The sequence below is a fragment of the Phoca vitulina genome, unplaced genomic scaffold, assembly GCF_004348235.1.
Source record: "Phoca vitulina isolate PV1807 unplaced genomic scaffold, GSC_HSeal_1.0 scaffold10, whole genome shotgun sequence".
NCBI lineage: Eukaryota > Metazoa > Chordata > Mammalia > Carnivora > Phocidae > Phoca > Phoca vitulina.
Window position 1 is genome coordinate 6,668,558 of NW_022589713.1, and position 6,203 is coordinate 6,674,760.

Here is a 6,203-nt window from a genome sequence, read left to right on the forward strand (position 1 = left end):
GTAATTATAAGATCATTGTGAAATATTCAGACAATCAAAACATATAAAGAAGAAAGTAAAAATCATCCATAAGCCTAACACTAAGGAATACAATTATGGCCTTTAAAAATAAGAAGACACATAACTGCTAAAATGGTTAAGCAAAATATTAACTTACATTTTCCTTATGATACAAAATTAGAGTAAGGTTAGAAGAAACACTACATCAGTTAAATACCTCAATCACTTAACTACTAATGCTCCCTAGCTCCTGTTTATTTGGATTTATATTCACCCCCTTCCCACTGTTAGATTTGAAGGGAGCACAACCAAATGCCTTCAGCCACACAGCAGTCCTCCTCAATCCCTTTCATTCTCCTAAAGACCAAGTCCCTTTGACTCTACTTCCAAAATACACTTTCATTCCCCCATCTCTGCTGTCACCCCCCTCCTCTAGTTCTCCATCATTCTGTACCTGGACTAATGCAAGGGACTTCTCTTTGTCTCCCTGCTTCCTTACATTTCTGCCCCTTTAAAATAGTCTCTCATTCAACGGCCAAAAATGGCCATTAATAAATTATTGGATTTATTTATTCAATCATTCGTGGCCTTGAACTACTTTGTGCTCCATACTTTCCTAGGCACTGGAGATAGATCAGTGAACAAAACAAATCTCCTCTCTTCATGCAACAACTTACAGGTTCTGGGATTTCTCAGGACTTCTCAGGCCTGCAGGTTCCTTCTTAGATGCCTGTTAGGGGAAGACTTCTGTGTCCCCCACCCCACCCCACCTCACCCTACCCTGCTGGATTAAGTGCACATATTTGTGTTTTCAGCATTTCCTGTGCATTCCTGTCTCTCAGCAGCTGCTTACCCTACATTATCTTGGTTAATTACCTTTCCATCCTTCCTGTGTTAGACTGTGAAGTCCTCCTAAGAAGGGACTCTGTGTTTCCACTCCTTTTTATTAGATTACAACATGGCCCCATGACCTAACTACCAGTTACTGGAATACTTGTTGGGGAAAAAGGCCCAGAGAATTGAATTTCAGTATCATAAAGAAATGAAGCAGCAAATAAAAAACCTAATGAAGAATCTCGGGTTCAGAAATCCATTCTGGGCTTTTCTTTCTTATATCTCCTAGACAGGTTTTAGAATCTGGTTGAAAATAACCCTAAATAAGGTAGGGATCATATAAAAGGGAACAGGTTTGTGAAGACTAAAAATACAGTCAATATCAAACCCATTTTTAACCTTCCAGCTGGGTGATTCTCTACCAATTATGTAAATTCAAGACTTATTTTTCTCATTTCTATACCAATAATTGATACATATGTCATGAAATATCTAGCCAGTTTTCCTACAGGCAGATGAAAATGTGGTATGATGCTAATGGTGAGTTATACCCATACAGTGTGAGTTTTTATTTATTTCAATTACCGGTAATTTGCTGACTCTTCTCCTTGAAGTCTGGGCCTATCCCTTAGGCCTATTCATCTCTATCCCTTCTATTTTTCCAGACATAGGAATGTGGTAGGGTGTGTTAGACAGTGGTTTACAGTCAAACATAATTGGTCAGATCTTTCAAAAATATGTTTTTTCTGAGATTCTGTCTGCAAAAAGAACATTGAATCCACATGTGTTGTTTTCTCCTGTTGCCATTGACATCCAGCAGTCAACATCTGGTCTGTTTTTAGTTTTTAAAAAACTTTTCTTTTTTTGTTTGTTTGTTTTGTTTTGTTTTTTTGTTTTAATGTGGCTTTCCTATTTTTCTAACGATGCCAAGATTGTCTAAATTCTAACCTTTTTTCCAGGGCTTTATTTTATATGGATAATGGTTCAGTAAATTATTATTATCACTTTCCTCTGAAAAATGAAGGATGATAATCTTTCTTTATGTTCTCTTCGACTTTTTAAAACAAAATATTTTAAAGTTGAATTTTATGCTTTTCTAATTAAAGCGGTATTTTTTAAATAATTGAAAAAAGCTGGCTTAATATATCAGAACAATAATATATTCTTCATCTTGGCTCAGGATGAATTGGCTTGATTTTGCAAAGACCAAAGGATTCATTTATATGAGGACTGAATTCATTCACCTTCTTAATCTTGGTTTAGAATATATAATATTGTGTGGGTAGTGGAGATTGGAGAATTAAGGACACCCCTTTGAGTTTTATTAGGAGGAAATAAAAGCTCACATTAAAACTTGTCTTAGAATGACTCATAGATTCAACAGGGATCACTCTCCAAAATAAAAATGACCCTATGTTTAGGGGAAAAAAGATGATTAGAGGCTGTGACCAGCCTGAGTTTCAATTCTAAAAGAAACAAAATTCTCTGTTCTCTGTGAATTTCTTAAATCTCAGCTGATTTTACTTTACAATTGGAAAGTATCAGGACCACCATGAAAAAACAGACAACAATTTGGTCTTAAAAAAGTATTAAGTAAATATTGATTTCTCAGGAGAAAAGCTCAAACCACAGACATCCACACCCAATAATTAGGTAATCTACGCTAAATGCCAAAGATGAGTAGTAAAAAATAGAAAAAGAAACTACAGCTTTTATCCACAATTTGACAGGTATATGAAATACCAAAGGCAAATTTCAGTTATCTAGAGCTTAAATTGCTAAATACTTTACTTTCTTTATTTAATGTTTTTTAATTAAAATGATTGAATATAAAGTGCTATTTAAATAATTCTCCAACTGTTCTTATTCCCTTTTCCCTATGACTAATGATTGAGAATGCATGGTCATTTTTGCTCAAAAATTACTCGAAGCTATTTAGCTTCTTTACCTCAAAAATTAGCATAAATATTGCTGACCATTCACACTTCTTATTGTCTTCCATTAAGAACACTTAGCCTGAGAAGGTACAAAAGGGGACAAAAGGTGTTCTGTAGAATGTTCATATTTCAAGTTGATGATTAATCTTTTCAAATGTTTTAATGTTAATATGTCTAGAAATCATTCTCTGGTGCATTTTCTAATTTATGCCACCATATACCAGGATTTTCTTCTATGAAGCTGGTTTCTATATGCAGTATTATGAATATGATTATTAAGGCACTAACACATGATCTTGGGCACATCATAAGAGCTGGTGTGCATTGACTGATTGTTACAATTTGTAAATTTCACATTTGGAAAAAGTAGGATCATAGTGAAATATGCTTTGATGATAAGGATGAGAGTTTTTCTCAGAAAATTAACACTGTGCAAAGATTATTTATAAAATACATCATTGTCCAGAAGTAAGCTCCATAAATACTACAGATTTGTGAAAATTATTCCCCTTGCTTCCTGATAAAGAAGGACCCCTCTGTAACTTCAAGGTTGGTTACCTATCTAAAGAATTGAGTGGCAAGGATCAACACGAAAAGGCTGGCTTCATTTTTCTCACTTTAGCCCACAGTTAAGTTGTCCTTTAAAGCAAACTCTACTTAGGATTTTAGGATTTAGGGCAGAGATGAAATTAGAGTCCAGTCTTCCAAATCATATACTTTCCATAAAAGTATAGAACCACATGATTCCTGGTCTTGTGTTTTCATTAGAGTCACAAGATTCCCATAGCAAACAATGAAAGAAGAATAGATATAAGATCAGAGAAAGATAAAAGACCCCCTTCAATATTATGTCATAGCCAAGCACTTCATTCTATATAATTAATTACTCTGAAATTGACTTCTGGATATTTAAACCTTTTCAAAATCTTTTTGTTTTTCTTCATCTTCAGAGTTTCTTGGGTTAAAAAAAAAAAGTTTCAGGTTAGAGGAAGTAACAAGTTAGGCATTAGAAATCAAAGCCTGCCAGATGATGCAAATGACATCATTGAAAATATAACAGTGATGATATTAATGATGCACAAACAAATACAGCCCTGGCTTACCCAGTGCTCTTGTATCCACCTTGCTTTACAAGAACAAATCTTATTTAAGGTGATGCAACCAGGTAGTGGAAGGCTTGGATTAGATTTTGGAGGAGGGGACAACTCTTTGTTATACAAAGAGTTGATTGGGTTATGCAGCTCCTTCTCTTCTTTACAATTTTAAGTGTTTATTATGTAGATATTGTTGAATACTGGCCATCTTTTCCCATCCTAACTGCATAATATTAACACAATTTGCCTTGGATATCTATTAAGCTGGCATTATTGGTGATGTTGGCTGCCTATTATGTGTACCCCCGCCCTTCCTGGGCAAGGAATTGGGGTAAGGAATTACCTATTACTCTCGATATCCAGAAAAGAAGGAAATGGCAGGTACTTGCTTTTGCAGCAGCTAGGATAAAAACATATAAGATTGACATTGCCAGTCAGACACTCTCAACCAGTAAATCCACTCTGGAGTGAGTGATGCAAAGATGCAGGGACAAAGGAGATTTTGTCCTGGTACAAATAGCAGAGACAACAGTTCCAGGGTCAGCGCTGGCAATGGTGCCAATGGCAGAAAATGTCCAAGACCGGGGGGGGGGGGGGGGATATCTGGTATCCTGCAGCTGTGGCCATAATGGCCATCCCAATGTTTCCTGAGGAGTAACTTTAGCTGTGTTCCTGGTGTTCAGTCTTTCTTGGTTCCTGCTTGTTTTCTGAGCCTAATATTCCAAATTTGCTGCAAATTCTGTGAGTACCCAACAAGCTTTTTGAGAAATTCCTTTTGGATTTAACTTATCCAGAGTCACTTTTGGTTAGTTTCAAGCAGGAACTTTGATAGTTAAATGGCTTGAAGAGAGAAACTTTTGCTTTCTGGGTCTGGAAATACCCAGTGCACATGCTTGTTTTGGTGCAGATTTCACTCACTAGTAGGGAAATGTATTGAGGGCCAGCTTAATTTCTCAACTGCTGTTAAGTGCTTGCTGTCCATTCTAACCTCTCCAGAATTTTCCGTATACAATCAGCAAAATATTACAAGTGAAATCTCTCTCTCTCTCTTTCTTTTTCAGCTGGTGGACTCAGTTCTTCCTCCTTTATGTAAGTTTTCCAAAGGCTTTGCTATAAACAATGCATCATGTAAAGATCTAAAGAAATTTGCTCATTTGCTGTTATGTTCATAAAAGTCTCTGTCCCACCATTGTTCTTTCCAAGTGGCAAGAGCACTGGACCAGAAGTCTGGGGAACATACTTCCTAGTCCTTGTTCTTTTCCCAATTGACTGGTCACCTTCGTCAATGACGTCATCTTTCTGGGCATCAGTTGCCCATGTGTAAAATGTGGGAAGGAAACCTCAGGAAGGTGGGCTGTATCACTTCTTCTTGAATTACTTCTTGCTTCACAGAATCTGATTTCATAAGAAAATATTCTAACAGGAAAAAAATTGCCCTATTCTCCCCAACCCCTCAACATAAGCATCATTATCCATCTTTTGATAAAACAGAAGGAGAAAAAGGGGACAATAAAAGCAGAAAAAGGAAAGAAAAAAAACCTTTTTTCATTTTGATAGAAGTTCACGAAATATAGCAACTCAGTTTCAATTTTCTGGAGCTCTGCACAATTAGTTAATCTTAATTATTGCCTAGAGAAACCTAACATGCATAATTCCAGTTGTTTAAAGAATTCCATTCATTAAAATAAAGGAGTAGGGCATAGGTAGAGTGATATTTTTATGAAGCACTAGACTTGTAATTTTCCAACATCTGTAGGGAGTTAAAAAACCATCACTACGATCATTTCAGTTACTCTGAAGCCAGCAATATGAGTAATCCTTAGACGTTTTATGGGTCCTACAAAATCATCAAATAGATTTTCAAAAACTGTTTGCAGTAAGAACCACACCTCTTTTTTTCTGGGCATGGAAAAATCATGTAAAATAGATTCTCAATGAAGCCAGCATTTTAAGTAACAGACACAGAGTTTATTTTTAGAGACTGGGTTGCCATTAGTCCATAGTTGGACACTTTCTAGTCTGACTTAAACACACAAGAAACACCTTCCTGATCATTTATAGAGCAAGGTCTTGTCTCCACCCTATATAAAGTATGAAATATAAAGGTTCTAATAATAGGGATACACCTAATAAATGCATTGATGGGTGCTTTCTCTTTCGACACAATTAAACTGCCCTAAGCAGTACCTAGTTAATGAGGTCTTAAATTGTCAGAAATAGATAGGTGCACTCTGCCTTAACTTCCACATGAGGCAATAGCAGACACTGCTCTTTTCAGCTACTTACATTTATTTTGGACCCTCTGCCTATCTAGTCAAGGTCCCCTAAGTGAGACTGG